This window comes from Natator depressus, chromosome 7, assembly GCF_965152275.1.
Source record: "Natator depressus isolate rNatDep1 chromosome 7, rNatDep2.hap1, whole genome shotgun sequence".
NCBI lineage: Eukaryota > Metazoa > Chordata > Testudines > Cheloniidae > Natator > Natator depressus.
This window is the reverse complement of record NC_134240.1, coordinates 98,844,422-98,863,156: the sequence shown is the minus strand read 5'-3', so window position 1 is coordinate 98,863,156 and position 18,735 is coordinate 98,844,422. Positions and strand designations below refer to the sequence as shown.

General features: G+C 38.3%; 2 long non-coding RNA genes across 4 annotated transcripts in view; one reads left to right on the top strand and one right to left on the bottom strand.

Annotated features, from left to right (window-relative positions):
- The window catches only part of LOC141991088 (uncharacterized), an 86,448-nt gene that overhangs the window by 25,917 nt on the left and 41,796 nt on the right, over positions 1-18,735 (top strand). The window contains exons 2-3 of the long non-coding RNA XR_012640330.1: positions 9,156-9,272; positions 13,289-13,374. This is a non-coding gene — a long non-coding RNA (uncharacterized LOC141991088). The remainder of the gene's footprint in view (positions 1-9,155; positions 9,273-13,288; positions 13,375-18,735) is intronic.
- On the bottom strand, positions 471-18,514 carry LOC141991087 (uncharacterized). 3 transcript variants are annotated; one of them, XR_012640328.1, is made up of 6 exons: positions 18,430-18,462; positions 16,358-16,411; positions 14,771-14,875; positions 7,182-7,258; positions 6,800-6,912; positions 471-1,538 (listed from the first exon to the last, which is right to left on the bottom strand). It is a non-coding gene; the product is annotated as an uncharacterized LOC141991087 (long non-coding RNA). The 3 variants fall into 3 exon arrangements; XR_012640329.1 differs by lacking the exon at positions 16,358-16,411 and having other exon boundaries at positions 18,430-18,514; XR_012640327.1 differs by lacking the exon at positions 18,430-18,462 and having other exon boundaries at positions 16,358-16,607.

Here is an 18,735-nt window from a genome sequence, read left to right as displayed (position 1 = left end):
ATTGAAGTTAATAGGGACTACTCATGTGAGTAAGGCTGGCTACTAGGGTTGTGGAATCAGCTCTTGTGTCCTGATAACATCATGTAATAATGTAAAGATTTAGTTAATATTAAAAAAGTGATTGCCATCAAGAAAAACAAAAAGTGAGGATTAACCAGAGTGTATGCTGTCAACTTTTAGGTTTTTTAAAATAATACAGTCCACGCCTATGTTTTTTGTGATTAAGTTTTTATTAATTTTCATAAAGAAACAAATCTACAAAAGGTAAATGATAACTTGTATAGGTTACCAAATACCGCACATTTCACAGGATTATGTAATTACACAACTTTACATCTTGTCAGAGCTGCAAGACCAGACAATACAAAATCTGACAATATTACACCGATATAACATTTTAGAGGGAGGAAAACAATAATAATAATTAATTAAGCAATAAACAAATAGTTCAAAATGCCAGACCTCCATTCCAACTGACTTCTGCTTTTTCCCTCCCTCTTCCACCATTCCCTCCTTCACCTATCTCAGCATTTTTTATCCAATGCATCAAGAAATGGGGGCCAAATTTTTCTCAATTAATATTATTACTCTCTACATTGATAAGCTGTTCTTTCTTTGGCTGCTAACTCAGGCAGGTCCAAATACCACTGCTCTATTCTGGACATAAGCCTACTTCTCCATTTTTGTTGACTCATACACTTGGTGATCATTGTGGCCCTCAAGAATAAAAGTGGCAGAGTTGTGCTAGAGTAATATATACATAACCTAAGATATAATTTTCAGCTGAGTTTTGGTTGCTGACGTCAAGTACTTGTGTCCACCTCTTTTCTCAGCCGCTCTTGTGTCCACCTCTTTGCTCAGCTGCCTGAAGGTTGGACAGTTTCACAGCATATATATAGGGCTCCTCTTCTTTATGACAGCACCAACAAGCATCCAGGCCCCTCTTCTTGCACAGCTCTGTGGCTTCCAACAAATTCTGAATAGAATCTTTTGCAGTATCAGATGTAGCCTGACACCCACAGAAGCATTTTTAATATTCCATAATATACCCTGCCACTGGGTTCTTTTATGAGCTGTGATAACTCCCTTTCCCATGCTTTCGCAAAGAACTCCAAACCAGTGAAGTTCTTCTTTATCACTAAAGCATGCATAATGGACATGGGTTTGGGGAATTTGAGTCATTTACAAGGTTCCCAGTAGTTCTGGGACCTGACAGTCCTCGGACATCTGGACCAAATTGATACATTAGCAAATGTTTTTAGTTGTAAATTTTGCCACTCCGCTGAAGGTGGCAGGTCATATAGTTACTTTAGTGTTAGAAAAGAGTAACTGGGAAATCCGTATGATGCCCTTGCTCTTCCAAATTATAGTTTTTTTTCCTCCCATTTGTAAGTCTGGATTACCCCAGATAGGCGGTTTTGCCTGATGGTGAGGATGAAATTGGTACCTCTCAGCAAGGATAGCCCAGACCCTTCACGCAGCCACCACCGTAGGCAGCTTATTTTTCTCCATCAGACTAAAAGAGGAACCAAGGAGACCTGCAGGGAGAATTGGATGCATTAATACCCATTTGATTGCTATCTGTGTGGGCAAAAAAGGTGTTAGCATGCTGGAACCAATTTGACAACTGTGGCTTGATAAAAGCATAATAGTAATTTTGTAAGTCTGGGAGCCCAAACTCTTCCTTGGCTATAGGGTGCTGGATAAGTGATATTTGTGGGCATTGACCAGAGCCCCATAGAAAGGCTCTAATAATGTTATTAAATTTTCAAAAAAGACAGAGGGTATGTTTTAAGTTTTAGTTTCACGCAGTCTTAAACTGTTGCAATAAATATATGGAATAGATGAACAGAAATCTTATTGCTAGCTGGCCAAAAGTAGTATTTCATAGCAATGCTTATTTATATAATCAGGAAAGTGTTCCAAACAGTTTAGAGTTTACAATCTAATGATAGTGTTTTTTATTGCATTGTTCTATTTTGTATCCACAAGCACAGACTGGAATATGGTCATTACAGTTGAAATGCCTCAAATATGTAATTATAGGGCTATAATTTAATGCTTGTGAGGCCATAACCATGAAATATGACCTTTATGCAGAGTAAGAAAACCCAGACCAACTATTATGGTGTCTCAACTAGTAGAATTCTGGTATGCAAATGACCTCATGTAACCACTGATGTCACAATCTATCCCAGCCTCCTTCATCATAATTCTCTCAAACTACCTACAAAGCTTTTCTTTCTTTCTTTTTAGTAAGAAAGTCAGATATTTCCATCTGGCACACTGAACAATACAGGATAAGGGGCTAAAATGTGATTTAAAAATGAAATACTTAGCAGTGGCATTTACCCCCCCCAACATGATTTCATATTGATATAAACATAAAAGTCAATACACATTGATTTAAATATAGCTGTTATTATTCTTAGTGTCATTCCATTACCATTCAAAATGCATTATCTTACAGAGATCTCAAAATACAGCTTTACGTGTAAAATATGGAAATAAACATGGAGATGCACAGGATGCTTTATGATTAAAATGTTTCACTAAAGTCCTAAAGGAAAAGTGCTTATAAGCTTCCTTCTCTATTAGTACATATTAAATAGAATTTTCCCCTCATCATAATATGTTCCACTGATAAAGACAGGGATAAACTTTACTTGCCTTACTCACACAACTGTTTCATAGATCTACTCACATAACGAAGATGAGCAGGATTTGGTCCACAAATAATATTAAGTTCTGTTTGTTCCATGTAGAAATTGATATTTCAGATCACATTATGGATTTTTACATTGGACATTTTCTTCACCATTTCCTGTATTACAAAGCACTGTGACCCCGTCATGCTACGCATAATCAATAAAATGTTACAATGGTGTATTACATTTGCATATACTGTATATAATTCCAACTTCTCGAAGAATAATCAAAGGATTAGATAAACTGCAGAGTTTATTTTTCTTGCAAGCCAAACTTAGATACAGTACATGGTTTTCTTGCTGGTACATTTCTTATCTTGTAAAGAATATGGTGGTAGTAATGAATGATGACATGGTGAATGTCTTAGACAAGATGAATATTGTTATAGTGTAAATTTATCTGTACTTTTTTGTCCTGCTTTGCTCACTTTTGAAAAACAGAGCCTTTGGCTTGAATGAATCTGATCTGGGTTGTTTGAGACACTAACTGTGTTTTTTGCATCCATAACTCTTTAAATTGTCCCTAAACGTGTACTAACAAATCCTGCTAGGATAGTTAAAATACAAAAACAATTGGCTTTAAAATGAAAGAATTTTGAAGGAAAATATTGTTCTGTGTCTCTTACTAAAATAAAATGATTTTGAATGATCTTATCAGGCTTTGCAGGCCTGCCATCTACTGGTTACTTTTAATTTTTTTTAACCAACAGGCAGTCATGGTGACTAAAATGTAAGCCTCCATGGAAATGTCTCAAACTTTCTTTACAGAACTACGAGAGATGAGACTAGGGAGAACGTATTCTGCTGTATTGGGCATCATATGTACATGACAGGCGTAAATTATACCTAAAACTAACAGAAGACCAGAATGGAAGAATCATACTTGATAAGCTTTTGGGCTTATTTCTCTTTTTAGATTGCACATCATTTTAACTGTGTAAATAGCATGCATTCATCTATGGATCAAAACTTTCATAATAGCAACAGAAAAAATACCTGGTTCCAGATCTGCTTTTGACCAAGGTCAGCTTCCCCCTCCCTCTTGTTAAGCAGCATAGCACAGTGGCTGTGTTTGACTATTTTTAAATTATGCATGTAGTGGGCTTAATGAATGTCACTTTAGATCTCAACAACATATTTGCTTTTCATTCACAACTGATCTATATGTTAAAATTTATTAGTGACAGATAATATCCAAACACACTCAGCTCTAGGAATAAAACAGATGAAGTGAGCTGTAGCTCACAAAAGCTTATGCTCAAATAAATTTTGTTCGTCTCTAAGGTGCCACAAGTCCTCCTTTCTTTTTGCAGATACAGACTAACACGGCTGCTACTCTGAAACACTAAAGGTTATATTTCTAAATATATTGATAGTTTATTAGATAATAACTGATATTTCCCCTTCATTATCTGCTTTTCACCTAAGGATTTGGGAACTCCAATCTTCTTCCCCAGGTTCCTCTTTTATGGGCCCAGTCTGCAGTTCTTCCTAAATCCTAGTGAAATTAATGGATACTTGGTCAAAATACAGATCATGTTAGGACTGCAGGATTTATATAATCGGATTATATGATAAGAGAATTTCAAGGTCCAGGAAAGCCTAAAGGATCTCCTCCCTTAATGACATTCTGCAATGTCACCTACTCAGGCTCTCTTCTTGAACAATTGTTCATTTTTAAAACTTGTTCCTGCTCAGTTATTCATTTTTGGTGAGAAAACATGGCTATATTCAAGAAACAGGTGGCTTAATGCATGAAGCCCTTACTAATGAAGGGAGCAATACTTTTTTCTTTAAAGATGCAAAAAACAACAACATTAATGGATTCCTTTGTTTGAGCATATAGCTAATAGATCTGTGAGTACCTAGCGACTACTGTGAAGATTTATGCTGCACACTACACCAGTAGCAGAGCTAGAACTCCTGTCCTACTGCTGCAAAAACTAAAGCTATTATCTCTTGCACTAAATGAAAACATCACTTTCTGGTTTCAGTACAGGGTCTATGACATATAGTTAAGCTGTTTTGATTCTATCCAGCAGATGGCAGTACTGTACACATAAACAAGTTAATTACAACAGAAACAACATACATGCATAAGAGGTTGAGTCAAATGCTGCCTTGAAGTCAAACATCTGTGTGTGTGTGTGTGGGGGGGGGGCGGAATTAACTTCAGCCATCATCGGAGACATACTATTGGTATAGGGATGAATGTTTCACAGAAAGCCAGCATGATACTCTTTTAAGCAAGAGCAATGGGTGTGTTCTTACTGCTGTTGGCTAGTGCTTGTGGCTGATGACAATGGGCTTAACAGCTGGACATGCTCTTCTTACTAGAGATCATGCCTCTGGGGAGATGTGGTGTATGCCTTGCTGTAAAGTGTGCATACTTCCCAGAGTGCATGAGTGGACTTTGGCAGGACCCTACCCTTACTCACAAAGGGGAGAGTAGAATAAAACTCCCTACGTATTCTCCCATTGTACACCAGAAAAGCACAGGGCAGGATTTTCCTATAGGCTTGCTATATGTGACTTTTTGAGTGATCTAATACCTCAACCTTGCTGCACCAAAACAGCTCTTATGCACAATAACTCCAGTTAGAAAAAAGTGTGAGTTTTACATGAAAAGGGCTGCAGGATAGGGGAGATCAGCCATTGAAACTGTTCATTGCTATGTGTGTTCCAGGGCTATGAATGTTCATTTATCCTTTAATTATTCCTTTCTCAAATGTTATGAATACAACTTTAAAGTTTTAAAATTCTCAAGCATTCTAGATCTCAGTAAAATAAAATTAGAGAGTATGTTAACGATACTGCAATGTGCGCTGTTTTTGTTGATGGTCTTGATTCTGCAAACACTTATCCATGTATGTGAGTACTCCCATTAACATAAATGAGCACACTCACATGTACAAATGTTTGAAAGATCAAGTCCTATTAGTGAAAACTTTTACCACTCAAAAGTGAACTCAGCTTACTGTACAAATCATTATACTTTGGGGTCATACTTTCTCCTGTCTAAATTACGAACTAAAATAGAAGTTATGTTGGGAACAGCTTTGTTATCCTTTTGTTCTGTTCCCCCCCCCCCCCCAAGGCTTTTGTTAATTTTAGTTAGTTGCGTGCTGTGTGACAGGTGTTTTTTTGCTGTTAAATGCTTGTTTGTGGAAAAACCTGTTCAGGAATTGGAACAAAGAATTAAAAGGCCTAAATAACAAATAATAAAATTGTTCAAGTCCTCTCTTTTTGTCTTAAATAGGTCTCAGTTTGGCTCTAGAGAGGAAGGCTTAGTTAGAGAACTGTTAGAACCAGCATATTTCAAATAGTGTTATCCTTACTGAAAGAAGAGTGTGAAATTCCTAGAGTGAAACTGTGGCCCCAATGAAGTAAATGGGAGTTTTGCCACAGACTTCAAAACTTGAACTGGTGTAAGGAATCCATGATGAATACACAAAGAGCTGCTGCAACCTTAATTCCTGCCCTGGACAAATTCTTGCTATTCAAACTTTCTGTCTGCCAAATTCTGCCTTCAGACACCTATCCAAAACTCCAGCTGAATCCCAAGTGAGTTGTGTACATGTATGGAAAGGCAGATTCTGACCCTGTGAGAATACTGTGAAGGAAAGACAAATATTTGTTTAGTGTGAGTGATATATCAGCCATTTCACCAGACTCTAAACATAGTTTTCCAGATCCTAAGGTGTGAGTAAGGAGAGCTCAGCATGGGCAAATGCAAAGGCAGCTCTGACCCTGGGGCCACCTGGGTGTTGGTCCGGTATTTGATGTAGATCACAGCCTGAAAACTGCTCTAATTTATGCTAGTTGCCAACAACCTGAGGGTCTGTTTTTTGGTATTCTGAGTGTAGGGATGCCCTGGCTGCCTCCTTTCCCTAAACCAGGCTCCTTACCACTGCTGCCAGGAGGAGTGCTGGTGTGGGAGTTATGATGGCTCTACACCTGAAGATCTCCTTACACTGGTAGAATCCTCTTGTGGCTCAATTAGCCAGGACAGGATCTCAGCCAATGAATGTAATCCTTTCCTTGATAAAGGTTTTTAAGGCTTAATGCAATATGCATCTGTTCAATCTTACGTTTCCTGTAGTCTGGCAGCTTCAAGGGTGTTTTCTTTGTTAAGGGACGGTAGTGGTGAGGATGGGTTGTTTGTAGCCATCTCGTTGGCAACGGTTGTTTCCTTAGTCTGACTCTGTGTGAAAACATACCCAAATAATGTACTGAAAGGTGCAAAATAAATAGGGACTCAGGTTTTCATTTAGATATTTAGTTAAACTGTAAAGAGATGCACTGTACATATTCCAAAGGGCCAGTCTGAGGCCTACTGAAATCAACAGCAATTTGGCCACTGAATTCAGTGGGTGTTGGATCAGGCATGCATTTTTCAGGACTTTAACCATAGTACTTAAATCAGAAACTCAGTACTTCTTAATTTGTATAATCTTTTGCAGTCGACGTTACCTGAAACAAAATTTATGATGTAGCTGATTTGAAAATAGTTTCCTCACACATCTTTTCCTGTGTAGTCACTTCATCATCTGAAGAGGTAGATATACCAATAAGTATACATTGAGAAATGAGAACACCACATTACAAAAGTATTAGTTGTGGTACATCTCTATGTTCATGTCTGCCTTATATGGTCAGTGAAGGAACTGGGAAGAGAGGAGTTGGGGATATTAGAGAGACATTTAGGGTGAAATTCTGGTCCCACTCAAGTCAATGGCAAAACTCCCATGATGTTTGGATGGACATGGAGAAGAAAAAGGTGAAAAAATGTTGAGGGAATGCATCCTGGGCAAAAGTGGTTTGTCTGTTTTAACTGATCCCACAACATACCTACAATGTGTTTGGAAAACAAATTTTCTCCAATAAATTGCATTGTCCAGACTATTAGTATCCAGTATATTTAGAGTGCACTGCATATTACGTAACATAGCCAAAGAAGACTAGAAAACTTATCAACTACCAGAGTTAAAAAAGGCATGGAGTTGACACCATGTGCTTTCTGCCTGAAGTGGATGCTACAGAATCATTTTTTAATGGAAAGGCTGTAACGAAAGGGCAGTTAGTTACAAGTCTGAGTTTCCTGTCAAACTGTGAGGGTGTATCAAGTGGGATCCTGTCCTGGGTCTGCTACTAGTCAATATTTTCATTAATGTCTTGGATAATAGAATGGAGAGAGTGCTTATAAAATTTACAGATAACACCAAGATGAGAGGGATTGCAAGCACTTTGGAGGACAGGTTTAGAATTAAAAATGATCTTGATAAATTGGATAATTGGTCTGAATTCAACAAGATGAAATCCAGTAAAGACAAATGCAAAGTACTACACCTTGGAAGGACAAATCAAATGTACAACTGCAATACTACTGCCTAGCCAGTTATTCTCCATTTTTGTAGAAGAGGATCTGTGGGTTGTTGTGGATCACAAATTGATTATGAGCCAATAATGCAATGAAGTTGCAAAAAGAGGCTAATATCATTCTGGGGTATATTATCAGGAGTATCATATGTAAGATATGGGAAGTAATAGTCCCACTCTGCTCTGCGGAGGCCTCTTCTGGAGTACTGTGTGAAGTTAAGGGAGCCACACTGTAAGAAACATGTGGACAAACTGGAGAGAGTCAAGAGGAGAGCAACACACAGCTTAGAAAACCTGACCTATGAGGAATGGTTTTTTTAAAAAAAAAAACTGGGCATGTTTAGTCTTGAGAAAAGAAGCCTGAGGAGGGATTTGGTAAATCTTCAAATGTTAAGGACTGTTATAAAGATGAAGGTGATCAATCGTTCTCCATGTCCACTGAAAGCAGGACAAATAAGTAATTGGCTTACTCTGTAGCAAGGGAAATTTAGATTAGATATTTGGAAATCCTTTCTAACTATAATGATTGCTAAGTACTGGAATATGTTACCAAGGGAGGCTGTGGAATCCCCATCATTGGAGGGTTTTAAGAACAGGTTAGATAAACATCTATCAGGGATGATCTATGTATATTTGGTCCTGCCTCAGCACCGTGGGATGTATGAGATGACCTCCTGAGGTCCCTTTCAGCCCTACATTTCTATGATTCTGTGAAATACAGTAGAATAATGCTGCAGTTTGTGTGCATGACCTCAAAGAACTTAGCAATAATATTTGTAAACCCTTTTATCTTTTATCAGTATTATTCACGTATGCTGGGTTTTTAAAACTGATCTTGTTTTCTTGTTATGCAAGATGTTTTTGCAGGGATTTACCATAATAATGTCTTCTAATAAAGCTGATTATGTATCCCATATGGGACATTAATATATGAATACATTGTTCTTAGGGTACATCTGTTTATCAAATGAACTGTAATAAGCATAATACAGTGTTCCACAGAGCACAGTATACAGTGTAATATATATATGCTGCATTTCTAATATTTTCACTCTTTTTAACTTCTAGACTCATTGTCTGAACAATGAAAAACTGAAGCGATTGGTATGAGAAGGAGAAAAAAGAATTGAAAGATCTGAGGATGACTGCTGGGGTCTGTGCTGAGGACAAATTCTCACTGATAAGGTATATCAATATGCAGCTATCACCAAATCAGTTTGCCTTTATGTTTATTATTGAATATGGTGCTTCAGAAGGAGCACTGATGTTGATTCAAAGCTGTACGGGGAAAACTGATTATAGGTGGTATTTAGAAAGCAACAGATACATCTAATGAGGACTATGCCACATACAGACAAGAAACAGTTATTGCTGTTTCTTTTACATGAGCGTTCTAAAAGAAACATGAGTGTTCTATTCCTGTGTTTTCTCTGCCAAAGGCTTGAATAACATACTTTCCTGTTCTTAAACCACAAAAACCTCTACACAACTGCCTGTATATTATGTTTTATTTTAAATCCATAGTGTCAGGTTAATTTTTCTTTTTCAGCGTATTAAGTGTTAACGATGCCTTCTATCTATATAGCAATGTGAAATGCAAACTACAGCTTCTGTAGTACAGTTTGTTTAATACAAAATTAATTGAAGTGCATAAGCCAACAACTCTCTACTCTCATTATGAAGCTCTATGCTATATCTGCCCATACTATAAAGCAGCTGCATGTTGGCTCTTTGATACTATTGAAATCCTATTGTCATTAGCCTCATTGTGACAATACTTCTTTATAATATTCAAAATATGCCTTTCCAGCAGTGTATTTGTCTCTGTGTTACACAATAGAAAAGGAAAATAAAGCAGGGAGTATGTGTAATGGGAGAAGGGGGGATTCGGATCCTTTGATTAGCATCCCCAAGAACAGTGGTGGTTCTAAGAGTAAAAACTTTTTAACCACCAGTGGGGGTGTGTGTGTGTGTGTGTGTGTGTGTGTGTGTGTGTGTGTGTGTGTTGATGGTGATGTCTGTTAGTAGATGGAAAAAATGGCTCATTGATAGTGTTTGCTCTTAGACTCTTTAGTTGCCTTAGTTAACTACATACGTTACCTCAGTGTTTACATTACTCAGTAGGTATCCCTGTAATAAGTACAGGGATAAAGTAAGTACTGAGTTAACATGATCTAGTTACTTAAGAAAATTGGGAGGTTTTTCAGGGTGACTTCAGTACATGTTGTTTGAGTGCAATGAGTGAAATCAGTGTTCTGAAAGATGGCTGTGAAAGAACAGCTTTAAAAAATGACAGTAAAGAGGGCATTTTAGTCAAATCAGGAAACAAAAGAAAATGGCTTTGTGATACCGGTTCTGGTAAATAGTAGGGTCACTGGAAAAACTGATGTAACTTTTGTCCTGAACTGGCAAGCTTTGGTTTTTTTTTTTTTCCTGTGAGGAATTGCGAACAAATTCCAAAGGGCCACACCAGTGGTCCCCAAACTTTTAATGGTTGCACCCCCCCGACCCCTGCCAACGCCCCTGGAGCTGGGACCAGGCCCGCTGCCCCCAGGGGGAGGGTGGTGGTAGTGCAGACAGGGGTAAGGGTGCCAAGGCGGGGGCCACAGCTGGGGGTGGGTCTGGGATCAGGGCCAGGTGCGGAGCCACAGACTGGGGGTGGGGCCAGGTGTGGAGCTGGGGCCACGACTGGAGGCAAGACCAGAGCAGAGCTGGAGCGGAGTGGGGCTGGGTGGTGCTCCCTCCCTGCCCCCCATGGGGACTGGCCTGGGCCCTGCTGCACCTGCAAACATTCCTCCGTGCCCCTGGGGGAGTGCACCCCAGAGTTTGGGCTAGACTGAGCAAAAGGCCTATTTGCCTGTTTTAGGGAGTAAGAACCCCTCTATACAAGCTACCAGGATCTTGGATCTGGACAGGCAGGATCAAATGGGTCTTACTCCCTCTTCAAAGCAAGAGGGATTAGGAGGAGCAGGGAATGAGCAGAGCCTTGGCTTTGCCCCTCACTCATTGACCAGCACAGTGTAGCTAGCCTGGAGGGAAGGGAGGTAGTGGTTTGCTGTTAGAGTAAGACAGAAGCAGTAAATTAATACATCCAGGTGGAACTGTATCTAAGCTACAATGCTTCCTGGGATGATACAGTTTACATACCACCTCTTGCTCAGGGATGTGCCTAAAGGCATAATCTAGCCCATAACAATTTTCTTGTTTGTCTGCAAAATCTGCATCAGGAAGGAGGTGGTGACTAGCAAGCTATTGATTGGTTGCCTGGATTTCAAAAGCCCCCTCTAATCCTACATTCTTTGGGATCTAAAATGGGCTGGGTATAACTAAATATGAACTGAGAATGGGGCTTTGGTGAGTTCATTTTATAAATAGCTCTATCAGCCAAGGTGAAGATCTATGACTGGAAGTCTACAACAAATTTAAACTATGCCTCTAGTACCCCAAGGGTAAAAGGGTACTAACTCATATTGTTCCATTAGTGTTATTTCTATACTTAGTGTTACTTCGGTTTTACACTGGTGTGTTCTGTCCTCTTGCTCAGAATGTCATTCCCCATGTAATTGGATAAAATGTTAATTAATAATGTATGAGTTTCCCAAGGGACCAGAAAAATCTCTCATACAGATAAGCCAATTTTTATTGTAGGTAGGAGTGGGCTGGTCCATCTGTAGAGCAAAGTGTGTTTTGTGTATTAATGTGGTGGTTCTCCATTGTTTTTCAGGGGAAAGACAGGTTAGAGAAGTCTGAGCTGGAGGTCAGCAATAAGATGAATATGGGGCAGTTGGGGTAAATATCCCTCCCCCCCCCCAGAGTGATTTGCAGACTTCAGAGAACTTGGATCCACATTAGTTGCCATGTTTATATGTATGTGGGGATCTCCTAATAGGTGACTGAAGTAAAAGTTGCCACCATGATATCTCCCACAAGGGAGGTCATCTGCCTGGCCAATAGGTTTTGGGTAAGGGACTGGTGCACCAGATGCAGAATTTTGAACTGGATGAGGAATAGCTTAGTTTCTGTTCCTGAACCGTGGGGATAATAGGCAACACACAGAACCAGCCCATGTTCCTAGGAGCATTTTCCTTTGTAAGTGCCTTGTCATTATTAACTCTCTGTAGTGTAGCGGTGTCTTCTATAAACCTTTTTTCCCAGCATGTCTTTCTGGAGCTGGCCCTTTACTTATGATAAAGTCAAGCAGCTGCAGTCCTAAAGTGTTAATTTTGCAAGTGGCTTCTGTTTGCTACCTCTCCCTCTCTTCCAGCTGTTAAGTATTAACTCTTGTTATGTTTTCTCCTTCTCATTCCTATGGAGACGACATATGCAGAAGATTTGTTTCCATTGTCTCTCAGAAAATGTAGTTTTACAATCCCTTACCCAGTTCACATTGGGATTACATAGTTTGGGGGCTGGGTAAATCAATTCTGGAGTAAATGTTCTGGGAGTGAGAAATAAGATAGTATGGAAGGATGTAATCAGCAAGGCTTGAAGGGTGATGCTTGCTTCTGGAAGAGTAAAAATTACTGTACAGAATGTGGCATACATCTTGTCTGATATCTTGCCTTTAGTGATCAATATTATCAGACTAAATGTAAGGGGATATTAATGGGAGTTTTACTTCAACAAGATTACAGGAGTGGGGCTTTAGTTAGGAACATGCTCCAATGTTAGCCTACAGGGAGTCTTCTACTGTGGGTTATGGGAAGGATAGCAAAACCATACAGAAATTGCCAGTGTCTATTTCAGCTTGCACGTGTCATAGGCATAGCTCTCACACTGCAACTTTTGTAATTCTCAGTGTTTTGTTTATACTGCATAAGGAATTTATAATCTGCATGTCTGACTGGGAATACCATTTTTTTTTCATCTGAGTGCACTCCATTTTGACTTGCGTACCTCTTGGGTGTATAACAAAGAGGATGCCAGTTGTGTGGAGAGGAAGAGGTTTGCTGAATCACAAAAGAGCACACGATCAGAAAATCTAATAATGTGCAACACTCTTTTAAACTAAACCCTGTGTGACCAGCTGGAACTTTGAAAATTTTACCATAAACCACTGGGACAATTAATCATAATAGAACTTACTTTATATGCAGTTTTCTGAAATAACACATGATTGCATAATTATTACAAGAGAAAATATGTTGGATGTGATTTGGGGTGGATTTTAAATAAAAAGCTGTTGTACTATTTTTCTATAGGTATAAAGACAAGTATTCTTCGAGTTCTCTGGTGCTTGGTTCTGGTATGAGAAAACAAGCTGCTCAGTTGCTATAGCACCCCAATGGTATGTAAAGATACACGGGTATAGCCTCAGTTATGGAGCTTTTTTGCAAGTTTAAGTTGTCATACAGTGAGGTAATGACAAAAATTAATAATTTTCAAGTTGAAGATCCAGCTGTAGGAAGACAAGACAGCAGTTTATTTTATTTGTATGTGAGTATTGATTATAATGAATAATTAAGTTTTTGAAATGTTTTTAAATTCAGAACATATTTTGGTGGGGGCGAGGCTGACTGAATTGGATTTGTAATGGTGAAGGATGGTCTAGTGGATAGAGTGCTAGACTGGGGCTCAGGAATCCTTGGTTTAATTCCTGGCTTAGCCATAGATTTCCTGTTTGACCTTGGATATGTCTCTCAATGTACCCTGTGCCTAATGCTTCCACACCTTTTGGGGTAATTGCAGGATAAAATCCATTAAAGATTGTGAGGCACTCAAATATTGTGGTGATGAGTGCCATATAAGTACTTAGATAGAGATTGTGATCCAAAGTTACTGCTATTTGCTGGTTGTTTAGTGGTCTACCAATTTATAGAAGGAGTTGGGGGGTATCAGTCTAGTTCCTAGTGGGCAATTGTCTAAATCACAAAACACCATTACATTTAGGACTGATTGGAAATCTCAGCAGAGAAACCAAGGACAAGGAGAAGGAATTCTGTGCCATTGGCCTGGATGATTCTAGAAAGGGTTGAGGTACACAGACCGGGCCTTTACTGTTCTGCCCGTGCTGGAGCTATTCTGTAGATAAACAAAGATCATTAATCTCCTTTCATGAGCTCCAAATTCATTTTACAATTATTATTGTATTATTATTCAGAATAATAGATTCTCACCCATAAAACCTCCTTCTAGCCTTGCATTATAACTGGCTTTCCATGTTCAAATGCTTGACAATATTACAATGCAAAATCTAGCATGAATGCAAACTTAAGGTCAAGATATCAAGCACTTTAAAATAAGGATTTTCAAAACCTACGAAGTTAATTTGCCTATATTGCACCTCTTCCCTATTTTGGTTTAGATCAAATAACAAATATTAATGTACATTTAATAAAGAAAACAGGCATAAAAAAACCCTACATTGTGGCAGAAACCTTAGCTTCTGGAATTCTGACACATGAGTAAATAATTTCTAAACCATCATGTTGGATCATATGTAGCTCTTAAATTTAATTTCCTTCCTTGTTTTTTAAGAAAAAAATATCAGTGGAGCCTAATCAAAAGAGTCTTAACTGAGATGCAATTAATTGAAGAGTTCTAAATTCAGTAGACCTTTACTGAAAGTGGCTGGCAGCTGGCTGTGGGTCTAACCCTGCACACACCTGCAGGCTGTAAAACCTCAGATAGCAGAGTGATACTATTGACAGAATCTATGGTCTGTAGCAGTTGCTGAGGCCTACCCACTACAGGTGCCCTTCAGTCTTGCCAAAAGTTGCTTGGAGTAGTTCTTTCCTTCAGCTTCCACAGAGATATCCTGTGCAAAGTCTGCTTACTCATGCAATGATCTGATTGAGAAGATACAATAATTTTTACTGTATTACTTCATAAGACTCTCTGAAATAAACTTGATGTATGTGGCATCACTGTTTATAGAATCTTATATTTAAATATATATTTTAACAATAAACCATAGTATATACATCAGCTCATTTACTGAAAGGCATCAGTCTTCTAATAAAAGTCTGTTGTGTAAAATTCTGTTATACTTACTGTGACGGGTTTCCCCCTGGCTTGCCACCTGGAACTGGGGTACCACTGAGCCCTCTGACCACCAGCCTGGGCTCCCTCTCACACTGTGCTGCTGTGACAAGCTGCAGACATGCTCCCACTCTTACAGTTCCACCAGCATACATACAAGTAGGGACACAACCAGCTGCAGTTACATGCAGGCTTTCTGACCAGCCACTGCATGTGGACCAACAATAGAGAGGCTACAGCCAAAATAACCCCCAGCTTTCCAGTTTAGGACCCCCCTGGAGTATAAACCCAGAATTATACCATCTTGCGCTGCACAGGGAACTGTACAGTGTAAACTCATAGAGTTTGCCCCACCCCCAGTGTGGAGAGGAATATGCAACAGCCTTTGCTCCTTGAGCGAAGATTTCAAGGCACTTCACTCCAAACTCATTGGCTTAGATTAAAACAAAAACAAAGATTTAAAGTGATTATAAAGCATAGCAAACAGATCAAAGCAGATTAAGCTTAGTTTGTGTTTTGTTTATTTGCTAGGTAATCTACTAGATAAATTGGATATGAATTAGCAGATTCTCACCCTAACTGATGGTACAAGCAGACTTGTAGATTCTTAAGGCTCAAGCTGCATTAGCTTTACAGCTTGGGTTTCTCAGGTCTTCATACACCGGATAGAAATCCCCTTAGTCTGTGTCCAGCACTTCCCCTAGTTCAGTCTTTGTTCATCAGGTGTTTCCAGGAGTCCTCTTGTGAAGAGCAACAGATGTAACTCCCTGTCTTATATAGTTTTAGCATATGGCGGGAACCCTTTGTTTCAAAATTTGGTTCCTATACCAGTTTGTGGAAAAATACTGACATCCCAAGATGGAGTACAGAATCATGTGACCTGGTCACATATCATTGTAGAGTCATAGCAGCCATTACGTACAGACTGTCTGGAGTGTTCTCAGGAAGGCTCACCAGGTGGAAGATTAGCTTCTCCTAAGGCCTATTGTTTTCCCTAATGGTTCATTACCCCGAATAGGCCCTTCCCAACCAGCTATCTAGAGTCAAAGCATCTTGTCTCGTGGCCATTACTCAGGTGTAACTACATTTGAAGTACAGATAGTCAGTGTTTATAACTTCAGATACAAAAATGATACATGCATACAAATAGGATAATCATATTCAGCAAATCATAACTTTTCCAATGACGCCTTACATGACCCATCTTCCATAAAATACATCATAATTATGCTATAATCATATCATAATAATATCACTATGAAGAATATGGGGTGCAGTATCACACTTACTTTAAAGCAATCCAGTGTTTTTTGTCTCCAAAACTTCTGGCTCCTGAAAATAATCTGAGAACGTTTGCCCAAAGTGAGGTTAGTAGGCCATTTGTATTCCAATCAGTAAAAGGCAGAAGCCTAAGGTCGTAGAAAATGCCGTTTTCATTCATATGTGAAGGTTAGACTGCAACATCTCAACTTTTTTTCTTTCATTTTTCTTTTTAACAAAAATCTGCTTAAATTTTGAAATAGGTTCTCGAACAAGTCAAAAGATCTTCCCTGGTGAATTTCACCACCATTAAGGTTGCTCTTTACTGATGTTTCCCGTTCATTTCAGTGGAATGAAATGGCATCCCGTCTCTTACATGGTGGGTAAAAGCAGCAGTAAACTGAAACTGAACAGTGGTACAATCCACAAGGGACGTTCTACTACAGGTTTAATGTATTCCCATCAGAAATCACAAAAGTCTTTCAGAGTCTTATGTGTTTATTGTTAAAGTTCTACAACATTTATGTGACTAAAGGCACTTGTATATTTTACATTTTGTTGTTGCATGTAGACATTTTATAAGTGAATGCAGAAATTTCAAGTAACTATTCTTTGTTTTTACAAGGTCAGAGTAAGAAATATGAATATTAGTGGAGAGTAACTTTGGGATATTCTTAATTATGCTGGCAGACTTTTGTATTGATTTGTATTGTTAATGACTAAAGTATCAATATATTGTATAGCAATTATTTTTGCTTCGAGTACATTTAAGTAATGATAAAATGCTATGTACCATAGTAGAAGGGGCAGTATGTTTTTCTTCACGAACACTTCATTACACAAAACCAATTATTTATTTCAATCCATGTATTTCTTAGAATCCTCTTTCCAATAAATAAACTTTTAACATGTTAGCCATGTTTAAAACCAGCTCTTTTTACAGCCCTTATAAGTGTATCAGCAACACATACACACTGAAAACACTTCTCTCCTTTTCTTTGAAATGCAATTAGACATGCTTATGTTTGTGATTCTATTGGGATTCTATGTTTTTCCAATTACCAAAGAGTTTTCCCTTATTTGAATTTTTTTTCCTTTGACAGCCCAAGAGAATCTTTATAAAATAGCCAAGTGTTTAACTTTGAACTAGAATTCAAGGAAATAACTAATTGCGTGAAGGCAACGAGTTCTTAATTTAGACACAATATTAAAAGGAGATTAAAAATTGTCAAAATAAATAAGAAAGGAAATAGCAACGGCAGTATCAGAAGCAAGTACACATTTTACTGTAGAGGCCTGCAATAGGAGTGTGGGATAGGGATAGAGAAAGGGAGAACCTACTTTCATAGCTGTAAGTTATCAGAGGGTGATAAAAGGGGTGGAGAAGGGCACAGGCTTTCAAATTTACCTAAGTGATCTTTACACATTTACTATAGCTTATTTGTTGTCTAGCACTTAAAATTTGTCATTGAGTCTGCAATGGAAATACTTTTGTAATTGCCCGTATTATATGGATCATTGACCTTCAACAGCAGTTCTACTGAAGCAACTGTCCATTTATCTGGAAAATTACCACATTGCAAGTTCACATTAGACAGTTTTACAAGGGCCGCTCTAGCAAAGTGCCCATGTATTATTAGATCCTGGACCACACAAATCTCTTTGCATTTGGTTATCAGCTGTACCTGTAATTACTAAATATAAAAGAAAAAAGGCACCAGACTACCAACTTGCCTTGTCAGCAATTTTTATGTAGTTATATTTTCTGTTTTCACATAATTAATTATTAGAAAGAACTTGTAAAAACATAGCCCTTTTTAGCATTGAAGTAAAAATATACTGAACATTATCACAAGAAAATATACACACCAAAGTTCCAATTCAATGGAAAGGTTAAAAAGATGAGCAAGTGATAACTTGTTTCTGCTCTACTTTATATTGCCTGAAATATATTGGAAACAATATTTTAGACATTTAATTTCTATAAAACAGCAGAAAGTGTTTGGGCTTGAAAATAGAAATCTAGACAGCATTTTGGGGAAATAAAGCATTGAGAAAATGACAGCAAAACCAGTAATTATTGACTAAGGATTATACTTACCTGTAGTATAATCTCTCCAAAGCAGATGTGAACAATAACAATGAGACTTTTCTATATGGTATGGCTGTAACAGACAAATGTAGGCACTCATCTGCAGACCTGAAATGACAGGAGATAAACATTGGCACTAGAGTGTGTGACATTCTTTACAGTTGTGTCAGGGTGCTATAGATAGCAATCCTCATGGGACAGTTTACTTAAAATACAGCATGTGTTAGCAACAGTGATCACGTGCTGATGTGTATGTTTGCATATATGTGTCTTGTTTTAGCCTTATGAGCAGTCTGCATATCATAGTTACAAAAG